The 20,587-nt window shown below is 39.0% G+C and overlaps 1 protein-coding gene across 6 annotated transcripts in view; it reads right to left on the bottom strand.

Annotated features, from left to right (window-relative positions):
• The window catches only part of PEAK1 (pseudopodium enriched atypical kinase 1), a 275,077-nt gene that overhangs the window by 144,056 nt on the left and 110,434 nt on the right, over positions 1-20,587 (bottom strand). For 5 of the 6 annotated variants that reach the window (XM_066278294.1, XM_066278293.1, XM_066278297.1 and 2 more), the window contains exon 2: positions 3,195-3,350. The exons of the other annotated variant lie outside the window; for it this stretch is intronic. The gene's annotated coding sequence lies outside the window, so the exon portion shown is untranslated. The remainder of the gene's footprint in view (positions 1-3,194; positions 3,351-20,587) is intronic. 6 annotated transcript variants of the gene reach the window in all.

Here is a 20,587-nt window from a genome sequence, read left to right as displayed (position 1 = left end):
AGGGAGAGATGTCAAATGTGCACACAGTATGTCATCATCTATATTGCATATTGTTAATAAATACCCACCTAAGAACATAGAGCCACTAACCTCACAGAACATTCTCTGTGAACAAAGGACAGGAATAAAGTTAGAGAGTGATACAAAGATCTCAACTGTTCCTAAATGGTGTTACTTCTTTCAGCAAGAATGACAAAAGGTTAGCTAGCACTCAGTTTATTCTTGATGGTGAGATGTCTGTTACATTATTCTGAATTTTCTGAATTTTGAAAATTTTCATAATAAAAAATTTTAAAGAAAAATACACCTACTTACAGTTTAGCTTGGGATTAAGATTTATAAACAAAGAAAACAGGAGAAAGAGCTTCTTTCCTGGAATATAGTCTAATATCTGGCCAATTACATTTTGATTTGTAAGGTTTTAGAACACACTGCAAGTGATACTATAATGTTTGAGTGATAATGGGTAGCTACATTTGCCTTCAAGAGCTTTCATTTCCTTTCAAGAACCCCCCCCCACACACACACACACAAGAACCATTCATTTTAAGCGGATGAAATGAACTAGATATAACTGGATGTTTGACTCAAATTTTAATATTATATCACTAGAATGTCACCTTTTAAATTTTAGCCTCCTCAGAGCAGAGGTAACAGTCCGCACAACTCCCTTCCTCCTTCAAATACCACCATGAATTTGGGGTTTGGGGGCCCCCAGCTAGGAAAGGGACATAAAAATTAGACAAATAAATGCAGATGGTTTTCTTTATTTCTATAGACCACCTGGATTTGTTACAAGATGTCTGAAACTGGCGAGATATAGTTCTTTTGTTTTGTTTTGTTTTGCAGGGAGGTCGAGATCTAATCTATTTCTTACTAATACTTTAACACTGAACAGAAATTTGGTAGTGAATTCTGATCTAAATGATTAGAAATATCCACAATCTGTGGATTTCAATGATCCTCTCTATGCTTATCAAAAACCCCTGAGACATGGATAGAAATGAGTTTGAGAATAAGTGGTGAAGTATCACAGTAAAAATTCTGGCAATGCTGTTTGTTTGGGGTTCATGAACGAAACTGGGGTTATAAAAGATCATAAAATCAAATGCAATCAAGTGGGTAAAGAAAACATTATTAATGGAAAAGACAGAGAAATTTGATGACTTCCTACACATTGTCATACCTGGAAGAGTGAATATTTAGCACTTCAATTTCTGCTGTGTTTCAAAAGTTAACTTTCTACAACTTTACTTATTTTTTTTAATGGTTAAGGACTAGAAAGAATTTTTTTTTTTTGTATTTTTCTGAAGCTAGAAACGGGGAGAGACAGTCAGACAGACTCCCGCATGCGCCCGACTGGGATCCACCCAGCACGCCCACCAGGGGGCAACGCTCTGCCCACCAGGGGGCGATGCTCTGCCCCTCCGGGGCGTTGCTGTGTTGCGACCAGAGCCACTCTAGCGCCTGGGGCAGAGGCCAAGGAGCCATCCCCAGCACCTGGGCCATCTTTGCTCCAATGGAGCCTCGGCTGCAGGAGGGGAAGAGAGAGACAGAAGAGGAAGGAGAGGGGGAGGGGTGGAGAAGCAGATGGGCACCTTTCCTGTGTGCCCTGGCCGGGAATCGAACCCGGGACTTCTGCATGCCAGGCCGATGCTCTACCACTGAGCCAACCGGCCAGGGCCAGGACTAGAAAGAATTTACTGGACATTTTAAAATGGCTAAATGCTGCTACCTGGCTGGTAAGGACAAAAACATGGAGAAGTTCTGATGAAGCTATTAAGTAGAGAGAATTAAAGAATTAAAAAATAGTAAATAAACCGCTGGGAAGGAAAGTTTTTATCAAGGTTAACGTTACCACAAAGAAGAATAATTAGGACATTCATCCTGAACATACCATTTATCCTGGAGCTGCCATGAGTAATTTCCTGAAAACAGACCCTGTATTCCTTAGAATCATTAGGACTAGCATCTGATGCGGAACTTGACTGATTTTGCGCATCCACATATGGCAAAGACCTGGTTTTAGTGGCACCCATTCACTACCAAGACACAATGGCTCAAACACACAAATTAATGTCTCTCAACATCAAGTTAATAGATTTGCAATGTAGTTGTTTGGTAGGCTGCTATAAAATTTTGCAAACAATTGAATCTTTACAAAATATGCATTGAAACAATTCTGGCCTAAGATCAAGGAGACTGTAGAAGACCAACAAATAATCTTAAATCTTTTGATAACTGTTTCCACTCTATTTCAAATGTAACAGTCACTGCCATTTCACAAGAAATCAATTTATAATCTTTCTAAATTTCTCTCTTGATTTCTATTCTGGATCTGTGTATTTTTTAAAACTCTAAATTCCTGAGAAGGAAGGGCAAAGAAGAAATGAAAGATTAAACAAAAACAAGATGTCAGGTATAGAAGAAAAAAAATCAAGAGACCAAGTCAACTAAGGAAACTAAAACACAACATGAAATAAAGTTCAGAAAACAAGAGTTTGTAATTGTGATGGGATGCTTATGTTGCCTGGATTATTTCTACAAAGAAAAAGTATTTGGTGAAGAATGGACCACTAAGTGTACTATCACTATGCCACAGTCTTACTATTTCTAACTTAGCTTATCTATTTCTAAGTTAGCAAATTCATAACCTAGAAAAAAATCAAACAATTCTTCAAATCAGTATTAGGGTGAGTATAAAAACCTCACTATGCAAAGTAAGTTATAAAATTATCAGCCTTATCTATACTTTGGTACTTATAACATAAATATTTAAACTTAAAAAGAAATCCTTTCGCCTGACCAGGCGGTGGCGCAGTGGATAGAGCATCGGCCTGGGATGCCAAGGACCCAGGTTCGAGACCCCGAGGTCACCAGCTTGAGCGCGGGCTCATCTGGTTAGAGCAAAAGCTCACCAGCTTGGACCCAAGGTTGCTGGCTCGAGCAAGGGATTACTCGGTCTGCTGAACGCTTGCAGTCAAGGCACATATGAGAAAGCAATCAATGAACAACTAAGGTGTCGCAACGCAAAACTAATGATTGATGCTTCTCATCTCTCCGTTCCTGTCTGTCTGTCCCTGTCTATCCCTCTCTCTGACTCTCTGTCTCTGTAAAAAAAAAAAAAAAAAAAAGAAATCCTTTCAAGTTATATAAAGTTCTTGGTGGAAATATAACATGAGAATTTTGCTTACTAGTTAAATTCGAAGTACTTCATTATAGTGACAAAGGTGGATTTAGCAGCTGTCATTGCATTCCTTTAAACTTTCAAAGTCCTTTGGGTCCTTCCAAGATGAATGTCCTTTCTTTGTTGCTTCTCATTCTTTATTTACTGATGACAGCAATGTTAACTGCAAGAGAAAAAAATAAAATAGAGCTAAAGTAGAGAAGAAACTAGTTTTAAATATACTGGACTGTATTTTTTCTTTGGGATATTCTTATAATTTAACCCTCACTCAAGAGTTACACTTAGTCACTTAAGAAGTATTGTAATTTCCTTACTTAGACTGACACACGGATAGAGCCTCACACATTCATCCATATATCTAAGAAGCAAGTAACTTAACAAGTATCACACTAGTCCTGAGGCCCGTGAGACTTTCGAAGACTCCATTTGACTGTCCTTGTAATTTTCTCTTGGCTAGAAATATAACAGCATTTATCAAATGAGAAATATTAATTTCTACTTCACTTTCATAAAACTCTAATTCTAAATGTTACAATGTCCAACTTCTATAGAGCCTCTGCAAAATGTAAAAGTAGGTATCTCCAAAAGAAAAATGTCTCTGGGAACTCTGCAGCTTTACTTTATGCTCAAGGATGAAATATGTTTATAATCTCGTATATAAAAGTCATTTTAATTATAAATTTCTATTTCTGATTCCTGGGCACCAAGTATATGTTAATAATGTTCAAACTGAACCAACCCCTAATTTCTTTTCTCTATATCACCAAATACTAGGAAAATAACTGGAAGAAGTAAGTACAGTGTGTCCATAAAGTCATGGTGCACTTTTGACCAGTCACAAAAAAGCAACAAAAGACGATAGAAATGTGAAATCTGCACCAAATAAAAGGAAAACCCTCCCAGTTTCTGTAGGATGATGTGGCAGCATGTGCGCATGTGCAGATGATGATATAACATCGTGTATACAGCGGAGCAGCCCACGGCCATGCCAGTCGAGATGTGGATGGTACAGAGGAAAGTTCAGTGTGTTCTGTGGCTCGCTAAATTCGAATCTGTGACCAAAGTGCAACGTGAATATCAGCACATTTATAACGAAGCGCCACACATAGGAATAACATTACTCGGTGGGATAAGCAGTTGAAGGAAACCGGCAGTTTGGTGGAGAAACCCTGTTCTGGTAGGCCATGAGTCAGTGATGAGTCTGTAGAGGCTATACGGGGTAGCTACCTAAGGAGCCCTAAAAGATCTGTGCATGAGCCCACATCGAACTGCACTGAATAGGTATAAAACTGGGAGAGTTTTCCTTTTATTTGGTGCAGATTTCACATTTCTATCGTCTCTTGTTGTTTTCCTGTGACTGGTCAAAAGTGCACCATGACTTTATGGACACACTGTAGAAATTGAAAGATAAATGGGATTACTTTTTTTTTTTTCCTCAGAGAAAGACAGAGAGAGAAAGAGAGAGAGGGATAGACAGAGACAGAGACAGGAACAGAGAGAGATGAGAAGCATCAATCATCAGTTTTTCATTGCGACATCTTAGTTGTTCATTGATTGCTTTCTCATATGTGCCTTGACCGTGGGTCTTCAGCAGACCCAGTAAACCCCTTGCTCAAGCTAGCGACCTTGGGTTCAAGCTGGTGAGCTTGGGGTCTCGAACCTGGGTCCTTCCGCATCCCAGTCAAACGCTCTATCCACTGTGCCACTGCCTGGTCAGGTTAAAATGGGGTTACTTTTAAATGATTCTTGGATCTGCTTACATAACCTGTTTCCCAAAAAATAAGGCATCCCCCAAAATAAGACCTAGTGCAATTTTTTTCAAGCTTAGAAATATAAGGCCTCCCCTGAAAATAAGACCTAGATCATCTTTAGAAGCAAAAATTAATATAGACACTGTCTTATTTTCGGGGAAACAGGTAGATTGTTGTACATGGAAATAGAGTCATAAGAAATTCTTGATGGAATTCTGAGTTTGGCTGGTTATGCTGATGTTTGTGATGACATGACTACAGTATATTAATAAATGTTGATTTTTTTTCAACAATAAATTTGAATCCTTGTTCATGAAAAATAAATGACATCCCCAGAAAATTAGGAGCAAAAATTAGTGTAAGATACTGTCTTATTTTGGGGGAAACACGGTATTATAGAATCTAATCTTTCAAAAAAAATTTAAGACAACAGAAAAGCATTTTCATAAAGAAGCTTTTGTTTCACTTGTGCACCATCAAACATCATCTAGTTCTAAACACAGCTGGATTATTCATGATTGAAAAACAACAGTTGATGTTCCTAGAGTTTGGATCCATCACTTCATGTGGTACATAACAAGGTTAAACAGTATGTAGGAGAAATATTACCAAAAATATATGTAGATCACTGATACATAGATAAAATGATGATGCCCAGGATCACATACACTGTGACAAAATTACTTAGTGTTCATTATGAGTCTCTAAAATAGAAAAATGCAATTTATGCCAATTTTATTTTAAAATTTAAATATAAAAAAATGATTTTCTGGGTATACAAATATTGGTAACCTACCAAAGTACACAGTAATAAAAACAATGGGAAGTGATATTTTGAGGGTAGATGTTTGGCTAGCAGCAAAACTGAAACGAGAATCCAGATCCCTGCTCTTCTAATGCCGTGCTGTGTTATCCTCCTATGATTCATCCTGCATGCTTCCATCTCGGACCCCAAATTGTTCTAAGTACTTTATTCTTGGATTTGAAAATATTCTATCACATTATAGCCTCTGAAAAATTATCCAACTAAGTAGAAGATAAAGAAACAAAAATCAGTTTTTAATAAAATCTTCACATTTTAAAGGTGTAATCTGTAAACAGGATATAACTGGATTTTATATCTTTCTTCAATCTGAAAACCCTGGAGAGTTTAAACCACCACATTTTTTTTTTTTTTACAGGGACAGAGAGAGAGAGTCAGAGAGGGGGACAGATAGGGACAGACAGGAACAAAGAGAGATGAGAAGCATCAATCATCAGTTTTTCGTTGCCACACCTTAGTTGCTCATTGATTGCTTTCTCATATGCACTTTAGACCGCAGGCCTTCAGCAGACCGAGTAACCCCTTGCTCAAGCCAGCGACCTTGGGTCCAAGCTGGTGAGCTTTCTGCGCAAGCCAGATGAACCCGCGCTCAAGCTGGCGACCTCAGGGTCTTGAACCTGGGTCCTCTGGATCCCAGTCCGACGCTCTATCCACTGTTCCACTGCCTGGTAAGGCTTAAACCACCACATTTAATGTAATCACTGAAATGACTGAGTTCATAACTACCATTTTGCTGTTTGTTTTCTGCTATTATGTACAAACACCAGTCTTTGGTTATGAAATTCCCTCACAAATAAACACTATTGTAATAAACTTCTCGCCTGACCAGGTGGTGGCACAGTAAATAGAGCATCGGACTGGGATGCAGAGGACCCAGGTTTGAAACTCTGAGGTCGCTGGCTTGAGCACAGGCTCACCTGGCTTGAGCCCGGTGTTGCTGGTTTACATGTGGGATCATAGACATGACCCCATGGTCGTTGGCTTGAGCCCAAAAGTTGCTGGCTTAAACCCAAGGTCACTGGCTTGAGCAAGAGGTCACTTGCTCTGCTTAACGCCCCGGTCAAGGCACATATGGAGAAAGCAATTGATGAACAACTAGGGTGCCACAATGAAGAATTGATGCTTTTCATCTCTCTCTCTTCCTGCCTATCTGCCCCTATTTGTCCCTCTCTCTGTCTCTGTCAGAACTAAACAAACAAATAAATAAATGTTGCAAGCTTGTTAGAGAATAGTATCAAGCTATAAAAGAAACTGAGGCCACTTATATGATGTTGGCAGCCATGTTATGCTCAAGCGTTGCTATAGATGATTACTAAGGTACTGTCTATCAATGTTACTTGTATTTAATAGTCCACTTGATGAAAAACTTGCTACAGAATCATTCAGCTAATCTAAAACAGCAAACTGTTTTTGTGCAATACGAATTTATTTTTCAACAAGAAAGGACAGTTATATAATTTTTGTTAACGAATGTAAGGGTTAACCGTAAGAGTAGCAGATTTTATACATATAGCCTGATAATTCTCACTATTTGCTGTATTTATATTCCATAAAGTTTCTACCAGTACTGTAGTGAATACTGTGTTTTATTGCTTCTAGAAAACAGAACATACAGCATTCGATTCCTACAAGCCTCTACTTACATTTTCACCATCCTACCAATATATGTTTGTTTTATGTGTATTTCTGTTTAAAGACACCTTATTTAATAAATATTATGGGTTCCTTAAAATTCAACTCACAGCCAACAGCATAACTGAATAAGCTTATGTGACACATATATTTGCTCTGTAAGGCATATTTCGCCTGCTGGTGCTGAGGATGGCCATGTGAAACAGTGAAGTCACCCCACAAAACTCACAATAATGTAAAAAATATGGACTTAGGAGACCACAAAAAGGACACTTGTTTACAGTACAAGAGTTGAAATAGGAAGGCAGCATCACCTTGTTCAACCTTAGCTAAGAACGCACAGCATGTCAGGTGACTCTCATTTTTTTTTTGAATGTCTGTGAGTGATTGTGAAAGCACTACAATTCCTGATTTGAGGGTTACACATAAACTTGAGCAAGTAGGTGAATTTGCAAATATAGAACCCATAAATAATGAGGACTGAGTGTGTATGTGTGTATACACACATATCTATACACACACATTTGTACATACACGAACATGTGGCGAGTGACATCTGTAGGAAAGACGAATGGAAAGGCTCTCGGCACAGATCTGTGTTCCTACTTGGCACACTGAATTCCTCTCCTCATGTCCTATCAACACTGCAAACTCAAAAAGAAAGCTCATCCATGCTCACCCCAAACCTGCTTTCTCTCTGGTGACAGCACCACCACATCCACTCAGGCCACTGTGGCTCTGGTCTCCGGTGTGCCTACCAAGCAGAGATCATGCTGCTGGCTCCTCTGAAGCATCTCAGTCATCTGCTCCATCCAAGCTCACTACGGCTGGCACAGGTTAGCATCTTCCTTGGCCTCTAGTATTGTCAGTATTATTTTTCCAGCAATCACACCCTTTGCTTCCTGACACTGAATGATAAGCATCAAATGTTTGGTTATGGTACACATGTTCCTTTATGACTTGATACCAAATCACCTCAATTCATCCACGATAGCTGACTCTGACCAACTCTAATCACCACGGCAATCGTCTCCCATTTAGACACATCAGAGGCTGTGCAGCAGTGCTCTCTTCTGTTCCCTACTGGCTCTCACAGGTGCCACATTGTCACCCTTCTGGGAGGCCTGTATCAATGAGCCTCTGTCTCCACTTCTGGACAAGTTAGTCATGATCATCTAGCTGCACAAGTATTGTCACACACTTCTATTACAGAAATTCTTAAGTTGCAATTACTAGTGGAGGAACTGTAAGAATATACAAGGTTAGCAAAAGACTTATTACTACTGTAGCTGGGTGAGGAGGATTCACTGTGTCATTGTCCAATTTAGTGAGTATATTACATTGCCATTGAAAGAATACAGAGGTAGAGAGAGAAAATGAGAGAATATTTGTCTACAATTGAAAATATGACTTATGTGTCACTTAAAAAGAGCATTGATTTCCTTCTGAGATAAGAAGTCAGACAGCCCATGGGTAGTATAGAGACTAAAGGAGGTCATCAAAAATCAAGGCTCTTTCTACCTTAATGCTTCGTTCAGCATGCTGCTGTGCTGCTCAAAGCTACTGGCTGCAGAGGCAGGCCTCACCTCTTCATTCACAGCAGGAAAATAGTGCCAGCCTTTACTTCCGTCATAGGGAGAATAAGAGCCTCCCTCAGCACCCTCAACAAATTAGCTTACAGCACATTGTCTAGGACGATTAGGCCATTCAACAGTGTCTTGAGGGTGTGATATCTTTCAGGGCAAAGACTATTTCTGGACTTTAGCAACCACTGAAGTACCTAGCTCATAGAGGTATTTTATATTTAATAAATGTATGAGTCTAATAAAGGAAACAGTAGTATAATAATGCAAGAACTCTGCTTTCCAATCTCTGCTTGTTAAATAATATAATGGTGTTCTACAATTTGCCGGTACATGCATAAAAGTAACAATTAGTATTATAGAAGTCTAAAATCCATTACCATGAGATATTTCACAATCACTGCTCTGCAGGTACCACACAGAGAAGTAACAAAGTCAAGGGACTGAACTTTTGTCCAATCAAAACAATCTTGATGAACCTCAGTTTAACTAAAATATAATGTTTACTTCCTATAATGTTTATGGATTTTCTATAATGTTCTAAGGATACAGAAATTATAAACAATATGCATATACCCTGAAATGTATAAAACACTACAAACATATATTAATACATCATAAACATAATAGTTCTGTGAAGTCTTGATAGGAACATGAAAAATTCTTATGCAGCATGCATACAGATATATACCACATGGTTCAATAATATGAATTAAAAATGAAACACTAATAATGCCTTGAATGGATGCTGGACATTATTTCATGGTTTCATGAGTTTCCAACTAGGCTCTGGTTCTTCCATGACTATAATGACATAAATTACTTGTACCTTATATGTAAACATCATGAAAGAAAAAATGCTTTATAAGGCCCTGGCCAGTTGGCTCAGCAGTAGAACGTTGACCCAGTAGGAGAAGTGCCCACCTGCTACTCCACCCTACCCCCTCTCCTTTCTATCTCTCTTCCCCTCCTGCAGCCAAGACTCCATTGGAGCAAAGTTGGCCCGGGAGGTGAGAATGGCTCCATGGCCTCTGCCTCAGGTGCTAGAATGGCTCCAGTTACAACGGAGCAGCACCTCAGATGGGCATGCCGGGTAGATCCTGCTCAGGCGCATGCGGGAGTATGCCTCTCTGTCTTTCCTCTTCTCACGTCAGAAAAATACAAAAAAAATGCTTTATAAAATAAAACTGGTGTTTTGATGCAACTGTATAACATACAGGAAGTGAAAAGAAGGATATGAAAATAAAACCAGTTAAAACAGCACACTTGACATCAAATCCCAATTCATCAATTAACAATTACTACCAATAAATGAACAGGACTAAAGTAGGCTAAGGTCCTAAAGCACTTCTATGTTTGATCAAGTGAGAAATAAAGCAGTAGGATCATTAAATATTATTTTTTCTCTGCCTTTAAAGACCTTAATCAAGCTTATAAAGAGTACCCCAAAGGGGGACCCCATGGCTCCTACACAGGCAACATTGATAATCAGAACTATTTCTGATGAACAAACACCTCAATGATCTGCTTCCCAAGTTTTTACTAGGCATTCCCTAATATATATATGAAAATAAGCATTGTGTATATACACAGAAAAACAGAATCCAATTCTAAGGAAGAGGAAAATGACAGTTTTAAAATTTATAAAATCTCTACATAATATCAGAATAAGAAATGATGCGTCTTCACTTTTTTTTGGATTAGAAAACACAGCTGCTTTGAAGAAAAATATGTTCTTCTGTCGTCTGTTTAATTAACTCTGACATCTCAAACATTCAAATATCGTAACCTTATTATTTTAATTAATTTTTTTTGTATGTGTGTGACAGAGAGACAGAGACAGGGACAGATAGAGACAGACAGACAAGAAGGGAGAGAGATGAGAAGCATCAATTCTTCCTTGCAGCACCTTAGTTGTTCATTGATTGCTTTCTCATATGTGCCTTGGGCCGGGGGCTACAGCAGAACAAGTGACCCCTTGCTCAAGCCAGTGACCTTTGGCTCAAGCCGGCGAGCCTTGCTCAAACCAGATGAGCCCGTGCTCAAACTGGCAACCTTGGGATTTCGAACCTGGTTGTGTCCCAGTCCAATGCTCATTATGCAATCACCTGGTCAGGCTAATTAATTTTTTTTAAGAGAAGAGAAACACTGACTTGTTGTTCCACTTATGCATCCACTGGTTGATTCCTGTGTGTGCCCGGACTGGGACTGAAACCCACAACCTTGACATATTGAGATAACAATCTGACCATAGGAGCAAGCTGGCCAGGGCTCTTTAACCTTATTATTAAAGACAGACCATTTCCTGATTATTTGAGCAGAAAGTAGTATCCATGTAAGGTTATCTTGGAATTATTTAATACTGGAAAATGACTCATCTTAATACAAAAAAATTATCTAAAGATGGGAAATTCCAGCAGAGCACCACATAATGCACCATTAGGTCAAATAGAACTAAAAAATTCAAACAGTGAATCAGACTTATGACCATACAGCTATTTCTATAGAAGAAATATCTATTTCAGTGAGAAAACAAAGTGTTAGAATGGTAAAAATGAGCTTATCTCTTACACTTCTATCAGCTATTTATGTGAATTAGGATTTTCTACCTTCGACACAATTAAGAGTAAATAGAGAGGAATTCTTCAATGTATTGATGAGGAAATGAGAGTCTGCTTTTCAAATATATACCCAAACATTAAAGAAATCGCTAGGCACATCAGGCTCATGTTTCTCATAAACACAAGAATGAAAACACTTAACACATTCACACTGGGACCTGCTGAATTTACTAAATCTTACTAAGAATGTATCTATATATAAAAAAGATAATTTTGTCATTGTTTAATTTTTAACTCCTTTTTTACAATTCTAAAAAGCATAACTCCAAAAATGTAACATAAAAATGTTTTTTAATGTCAAAATAAATTTAATTTTGTTGTATTTATTTTGTCTAATTACCATAAAAACATGCTTGGACTTTACATATTTTTTCTTTAATATTTGACTTAATTATTATATTTCTCAGAAACTTGTATATAGTGCGCCTACAATTATTTGTAGGATTTTAAATGTGCCCGACTTTGAAAAGTCTGAGAACCACTGCCTTAGACTCTGTACTACCTTTGCTCTGTCTTGGCTCAAATGACAGCTTTCCATAAAGCTGTTCCTGCTTTAGGGGGTCCTATGCTAATGACCTCTTCTAGGTTCTCATTGCACATGGTTTCCTTCCATCCACACATACACCCAGTCTGTGGACTCCTTCCTAACTCATGCCTGAACACTGGCTCACACAGAAGGCAACTGGATCACACATTTTAGCTTTTGTGTGCACTTTCCCATCTCAACAGGAGAGGAATACTTGGAAAGGATCTGGCAGTCACTAAATACCAGGAAAAAAGAACCTTGCTCTTTTTTATCCTGCTTTCAAATATGTGTCTGTAAGACTGTAATATTTATCAGTTTGTAAACTCTGAGGGAAGAAAACTGGGTCTTCTTATTTGGTTACAATCCTCATAACACGTATGTAGCAAGTATTAGGGAATATACTAGCTACCTAATAAATGTTGAATATGGAACAAAAAGGTTAAAAATTTAAGAATTATCATGGTACAACTTAACTTTTCAGGTGTACTAATAGGCATTCAGCAGACTGAATATGGAAAAAAAGGGGGGGGCTATTCTAAAGTAAGCTTTCACTGGACAAGCAGGTTGAAGTAACAGAGAGTGTCCAGCTGCAATCAGACACATCTGTGTGTCTCAACCACTCTGCGCTTCCATGCCCTCATTCTAATCTGAAACCGGCCTGTTTACACAACTACTGTAAAGATGAACAGTGACACAGTCCAAGCCTCACACTGTGCTCAAACACACATGGCAATATAGGACTCATTCCTCAACAGGACTGCAGGCTTAATACAGATAAAACTTCCCCCGCTTCATTTTCAATACATTCCTCATTTGTATTTAAGTCCCACAGATCACACTCCAGCGAACAACCTCAAATAGATATGCTTTCCCCCAAATATTAGCTTCATTACAAAGTTCTACTGGGAGGGAACCTCTCATATTTCCAACAGTACAGAAAAATCAGTGTTGATATTTCATTGCTTTTCTGAAGCCCCAGAACAGGGCTAATTTTGTGACACTGACCCTGAGGTTACCGAGTGGCACATAGCTTCCAGGATTGACTGAGCTCCTCCATGTCACTCCACACACTCTGGTACCAAAGGCATCACCCCATTCAATGTGTGTTCATGTCACCCCAAGGACCTTTTCCGGTCCTACACCTTTCAAAAACCTCAGAATGAGGAAGAGATATTAATACTGAAACTTTTCCTGAAAGGTGCATCAACAAGACGACACCCTGCAAAGTTTTACTATGTCAAAAACAAAATCAAAACCAGAAAACAAACCAAACCAACAAAAAAACAGCCAGAGAAAAGCCATCTTTTGGCAAAACATCAATGGCTGTTTTGGAAAAACCACTTAAAATGTCTGAGTTCAAGAGTTGAACTAAAACCATGAACATCAGGTAAAAGGAGGAGAATGTTCTTTTTCCAATTTTTTCTTGAATTAAAATAATTAGTTTTAAAGTCACTTTATAATTTTCACTTGATATTAATATTTTAACACCTATACGGCAAAAAGCACGAGGGCACAGGTTTATGTTACTGTCAAAGATGACAATGTCTGTCGTGTGGGGGTTTCATTCCAGAGGGAAACAAGGGCAAGTTAGAGGACAACATCAGAAATCCCTGACAAGTGATCCTCGGGGCAGCCACTCACGGGGAGCTCAGCAGCCACCATGACTTCTGACCCCTCCTTCAGGCAGTAAATGGTACAGGAGGAATGGCATTAGGAATGCCACAAGATGTAATTCATGACAGAACATAAGGTTTTCAGTTCCAGAGAAATAACAATGCACATATGCAAGGTGGCAAAAAGTTAGAAACACTTATCTACAACACTGGGCAGCTGATTAGATTGAAAATGAAGTGAAATATAAATGCAATGGTGTCATGAGGTGAAGGAAGTCGTCACACGTCAGATAAATCATCACCATACCAGTTTCTATCACCCAAGTGCCCCACCTCCACCCCCAATTTGATCCATCAAAAGTCTGCATAGTTTTTTCTGATCTGTAAACATTAAGTTATATTTCATAGGTTCTCTTAACTAACGTGCTCCTGCACATGTGGCGTTTGTCACAAACCTATCAACTTGTTTTATTTGCAATCATCTTTATTATTTACACTAATGGAAAGGGGACAGAGCGGTAAATAATGCACAACTTTCAAAAAAATCAAAATTTATAAAATCTAGATGATAAAGAAAATAACTTTAAGCCATGATATAAGAAGAACTTGGGCTAGTCTTCCTAGAGAAAAACTTCTTTGGGAGGACATGATAGCTGTCTTCAAATACATGGGTTGTCATACCACAACAGTACTTAGAGTTAAAGCCAATGGATGAAAATTGCAGTGCAGGTTCAAGTTTAACGCACAAAAGCAGTATCATATGGAAGGTAGAAAACACAGAAACCAAATGACATTGAAGAGACGGTTAGAACAAAATTAAATGACCTCTAATGCCTCGCTCGACTCTTTAGGTCTATTATTTTGTACTATGTGTTTAAATGTACGATGAAATCTGGGTATTTGACAGCTGTTTATGAAATCACACAAAATTCTAACTATAAGGTTTAGGTCTGGGGGTCAGGGTGGTAGAGGATAGAATGTGGACCCTGAATTACTCCTTTAAAATTCTTAATTTCCTAGTTCGGTCATAGTACAGATTTAAGTAGAACTTATAGCTTGACCAGACAGTGGCGCAGTGGATAGAATGTTGAACGGGGACACAGAGGACCCAGGTTTGAAACCCCGAGGTCACCAGCTTGAGTGCAGGCTCATCCAGCTTGAGCACAGGCTCACCAGCTTGAGCGCCAGGGTCGCTGGCTTGAGCATGAGATCATAGATGTGACCCCATGGTCAGATGCTTGGGCCTAAAATCACTAGCCTGAAGCCCAAAATCACTGGCTTGAGCCCAAGGTTGCTGGCTTGAGCAAGGGGTCACTCGCTCGGCTGTAGTTTCCTGGTCAAGGCACATATGAAAAGCAACCAGTGAACAACTAAGGTGCCAAAACAAAGAATTGATGCTTCTCATCTCTCTCCCTTCCTGTCTGTCTATCCCTATCTATCCCTCTGTCAAAAAAATTTTTAAAAAAAGTAGAATTTACATTATTCAGGACTTTTCTGACAAAACAAACAACAGCTAACTTATCTGTGGGTTTCTTACCAAAACATGAAAAAAAGAAAAATTGAAACTAAAAAATTAGAAAAATGGAAAAAAAAAAAAATTAGAAAAATGGGCTGGGCTCTATAAAAAGATTTTGAGAAAAAAATCTAGGGTGCTGACATGAATCGTAGTTAAGAAATAGATCATGGCCTGACCTGTGGTGGTGCAGTGGGTAAAATGTCAAGCTGGATCACTGAGGTTGCCGGTTTGATACCCTGGGCTTGCTTGGTCAAAGCACACATGACTAGCAACCAATGAACAACTAAAGTAAAGCAACTATCAGTTGATACTTCTGACTCCCCTTCCTTTCTCTCTCTGTAAAACCAATAAATAAAATCTTAAAAAAATAAAAAGAAATAGACCATGAAGTCCAGACAGGACAAGAATATAATGAGATGAGTGAATGAGTTTTATATAAAGGACTGAGATTTCTAGAAGGGCCGATGCAGGAAAGCTACTTTTAAAGAAAGTTAAATGTATTAATAATTATATGCTCTGCACCTTGCTCAAGTCTACAAATTTATGCAAAAGACAGAGAAAGTGAAACATAACAATGAGATCTGACCTAGACCTGGGTGTGGCTACCCAGGGCAAATGCTGAGATTTAAAGGATGAGATCTAAATGGTGATGTTTCAGGCAAAATAACACACTCTAAGGCCCTGAGATGAAAGGAAGCATGGTGTGTGCACGGAGCTGAAGGAAAACACATGAGGTTAGAGAAGTTGGTGTGCAGGAGCCCATCTAGGCAGCACATTACAGACCAGGCTGGAACTTAGCTTATCAACTAAGGAAAACATCATTAAGAAACCAGAGAATTTTAACCATCATATCTGGAGCTTGAAAAGATCACTGGATACTGTGGAAAGAATGTATTTTATAAGTCACCAAAGTAGGAGCAAAGAGACCTTTTAAACAGGTTATGATGATGTTAGACATCATCTAGAACAGTGTTTTCATCCACCGAAAGTTAACTTTCGCAGAACCACATGAAATTTCTGGCAGACCAGCACCAGTCTGTGGACTGGAAGTTGAAAAGCACTGGTCTAGAACAAAGTAGTAGCAATTAAGATGGAAAGTAGGTAAATTTAAGGAGTATTTTCTTTGAGAGAAACAGGTGAAAGTTAGGTAAGGTCTTCTGAAAGACCAGCTCTGACTCTTATAGGACTAAAAGGCATTAAGGATTGTAAAAATTTCTAGCTGAAGGAATGTTCTCAGAAAGATGTGGACATAGGAAACTAAAGACAGAATGAGTTAGATGTTAGGGATACAGGCAGGGGTCCTGTGGGACAGTGCCATGAGAAGAAGCTGGAGGCCAGGCAGAGTTCAAACAACTTGAACTTTATACTGGAGATAGTGCAAAACCAACACATAATTGTACCAAAGAGAGAAACAAGATTTTATCCGCCTTTTAGAAAGACTGCTTTGCCAGTGGTGTGGAGAGAAATGAACTGGGGGCAGGGAGATTAGGTACAAAGACTTGTGTCTATGAGAGAAATTTATGAGGTTCAGACCTAATAAAGGAGGCAAAAGAATTAAAGAAGATAGGACAGAAAAAAAATGTACAAGGTAAGGAAAGTTGTGGTGACCAAATGGATATTGAATTAGCAAAAAGAAAGGGACCAGAACTGTTCTTAGGTTTCTATCCTGGAACCAGCTATAAATACAGAGTCTACAATATGGTACATTCAAGTGATGGATGATGGGGAACTGCAACCAAGTAAATAACAAGTATTACTACATTGGTTTTACTCACAGTTATGTAATTATCCTATTCTGCATACCATTATTAAACCTGGGTTATTGACAAGAGTTCCTCTCTGCCCCATATTATAGAGCCTTACACTTGGTAGGTCTTCAATAAATATTTCTTAAATAAATGAAAAATAATTTTGCCAGCCAAGTTAATATCTGAATTTCTCAAAACTGTGTACTTGGTTGTAGCTATTACAAAAAAGGAACAATAATTTAAACACAAGGGGTTTATTATCTTCTAGGCAACAAGAAGATAAGCTGGGAGCAATGACAGCACAGAACAAGGCTCCTCCTAGCCCCTGCTGGGCATCCCTAGCTCTGTTTCATACTATTCAGATATCAGTTCCATTTTCCTGGCAGGAAGAAGGCTGAGGGCATCCAGGATTTAACCTTTGATTTTGGAATGCAAGTCCTTCCAAGGAGATCTGTACTTAGCTTTCCCTGACTGGCTCTGCATCAAGGCCAACCCTCCCTAGATGTCTAAGAGGAGGGGAGGGAAAAGGTAGTTGGAAATGGATATAATAAGCCAATCTAAATATGCCATAGTAGGCCCTGGCCGGTTGGCTCAGTGGTAGAGCGTTGGCCTGGCGTGCAGAAGTCCTGGGTTCGATTCCCGGCCAGGGCACACAGGAGAAGCGCCCATCTGCTTCTCCACCCCTCCCCCTCTCCTTCCTCTCTGTCTCTCTCTTCCCCTCCCGCAGCCAAGGCTCCATTGGAGCAAAAGATGGCCCGGGCGCTGGGGATGGCTCCTTGGCCTCTGCCCCAGGCGCTAGAGTGGCTCTGGTCGTGACAGAGCGATGCCCCGGATGGGCAGAGCATCGCCCCCTGGTGGGCGTGCCAGGTGGATTCCAGTCGGGCGCATGCGAGAGTCTGTCTGACTGCCTCCCCGTTTCCAGCTTCAGAAAAATACAAAATATATATGCGCCATGGTAGAATTTGGTTTACCAGAGGTATTAAGGGAAAAAAGAAAAAGAGGAAAGCCCAGAACTGGCAAAAATTTAGTATGTGATAGCACCCAGATCTTGGTTTCTAATATCAATATTCAATTTAAAAAATTTAAAAAAAAGCAAGGCTCCTTGGAAAAATGGCCCATTCTAGGTCTGTGGCAGGAACTACACAGAAAGTATAGAGCTTCTTATAATGTCAGAAAACAAGAAAGTGGTTAGAAAACAACAAACACAAAAGCCAGGGCAGAGGAGACAGCTGAAACAGCTCCTACTGACCAAAGCATAAAATAAAAGTTCAATGCATTCATGCTCATGATTAAATAATAAATGACAGAGAAAACACAAATTTTCTGTGAAGAATTATAAAAAATTTAAAATACTTCACCCTCAAGTAAGGGAAGCATAGCTTTTGACTCTTTAAAGTCTTCCTCCCAAAAACCCATACTGCAGTATAAATTGTAAGAAAAACATCAAATAAATCACAACAGAGGGCTATTCTAGAAGAAAATACCAGTACTCCTCAAAACAATAAATCAAGTCTAAATAACTGTTCAGCCAAAAAGAACCTGAAAAACCATGAAATCTAAATGTACTGTGATATCCTGAACAAGATCCTGGAATATAAAAACAGTATTAAGTAAAAGCTAAGGAAACTTGAATAAACAATGGGCAGGTTAATAATAATGTGTCAATATTGTTTTATTAATTGTTAACAAATGTACTAAATTGTTGTAAGATGTTTACAGGGGACACGTGTGTGCACAAAGAGTACAGGGGAATTCTGTATAATTTTCTCAAGGCTTCTGTTTTTAGTTTATTGTTTTTAATTTTTCCACTGGTTTAAGAGAGAGAAGATAGAAGCGAGAGTGAGAGAAGCATCAGCTCACTGTTCCATTTAGTTGCTCCATTTAGTTGTGCACTACTGGATTGCTTCTTCTGTGTGCCCTAACTGGGAACAGAACCTGTGATCTCAGCAGGATGATGCTCTAAACATGGAGCCATGCAGCCAAGGCCTTTAGTTAATTAATTAATTAATTTTTTTGTGGCAGAGAGAGAGAGGAATGATAGAAACAGATACACAGGAAGGGAGAGAGATGAGAAGCATCAGTTCTTCATCGTGGCACCTTAGTTGTTCATTGATTGCTTTCTGATATGTGTCTTGATAGGGGTGACAGGGGTGGGGGGAGGAGCTCCAGCAGAGTGAGTGACCCCTCGCTCAAACCAGCGACCTTGGGCTCAAGCCAACGACCTTGAACTTCAAGCCAAGGACCATGTTGTCATGTCTATGATCCCACACTAAAGCCAGCAACCCCGTGTTAAAGTTTGTGAGCCTGTGCTCAAGCCAGTGACCTTGGGGTTTCCAACCTGGGTGTTCCGCGTTCAATTTTGACGCTATATCCACTGTGCCACCGCCTGGTCAGGCTTTAATTTTTTAAAAATACCTATGTGCAATGACACCACAGTATTAACATTTTGAGACCTATATGTAGGGTGGGGCAAAAGTAGGTTTACAGTTGTGAGTATGCAAAACACTTTAATTATTGTATTATTTTCCACTCGAACAGGTCTTTGATCCATTTTGAATTAATTTTTGGGCATGAAGACAAACTGCAATCTAGTTTCACTCTTTTGAATGTGGATTTCAAATTTTCCAAGCACCATTTATTGAAGACTTCTTTCCTCCACTGTATGTTTTTGGCTCCTTTGTAGAAAATTATTCTCCATATACACGTGGTTTTATCACTGGGCTCTTGATTCTGTTCCATTAGTCTGTGTTTACCTGCCAATACAGTGCTGTATTGATTACTATACATCTGCAGTATAATTTGAAGTCAGAAAACGTGATACCTTCATTTTTTCTCAGGATTGCTTTGGCTACACAGTATCTTTCTAGGTTTCATTCAAATCTGATTTTTTTGTTGTTCAATTTCTTCAAAAAATGATATTGAGGTTTTGATGAAGTTGCATTGAATCTGTATACTGCTTTGGATAATATGGCCATTTTAACAATGTTGATTCTTCCGATCTGTAAACACAGTATCTTTTCATTTCCTTGTGTCTTTTTCAATCTTTTTTTTTATTTATTCATTTTAGAGAGGAGAGGGAGAGACAGAGAGAGAGAGAGAGAGGAGAGAGACAGAGAGAGAGAAGGGGGGGAGGAGCTGGAAGCATCAACTCCTGTATGTGCCTTGACCAGGCAAGCCCAGGGTTTCGAACCAGCGATCTCAGCATTTTTCAATCTCTTTTTAAATATTACTTTGGAGTTTTCAGTATATCCTTCCCTTAGTTTATTCCCAGGAATTTTAATCTTTTGGTTGCAATTGCAAAAGGAATTTTTCTTTCTTTCTGAAATGTGTTAGTATACAGGAAAGCAATGGATTTTTGTACATTGACTTTGTATCCTGCAACTTTGTTTACTGTTTGTAGTAGTTTTTTGGTGGACCCTTTAAGGTTTTCTACATACAGAATCATGTCACCTGCAAAAACTGACCCTTTTACTTCTTCATTCCCAATTTTGGTGCCTTTTACTTCTTTCTCTTGCCTGACTGCTCTTGCTAGGAATCCAGAACAATGTTACATAAGAGTGGAGAGAGTGAGCAGCCTTGTCTTGTTC

This window comes from Saccopteryx bilineata, chromosome 4, assembly GCF_036850765.1.
Source record: "Saccopteryx bilineata isolate mSacBil1 chromosome 4, mSacBil1_pri_phased_curated, whole genome shotgun sequence".
NCBI lineage: Eukaryota > Metazoa > Chordata > Mammalia > Chiroptera > Emballonuridae > Saccopteryx > Saccopteryx bilineata.
The sequence above is the reverse complement of the archived record's forward strand: the minus strand, read 5'-3'. Positions and strand labels throughout refer to the sequence as shown.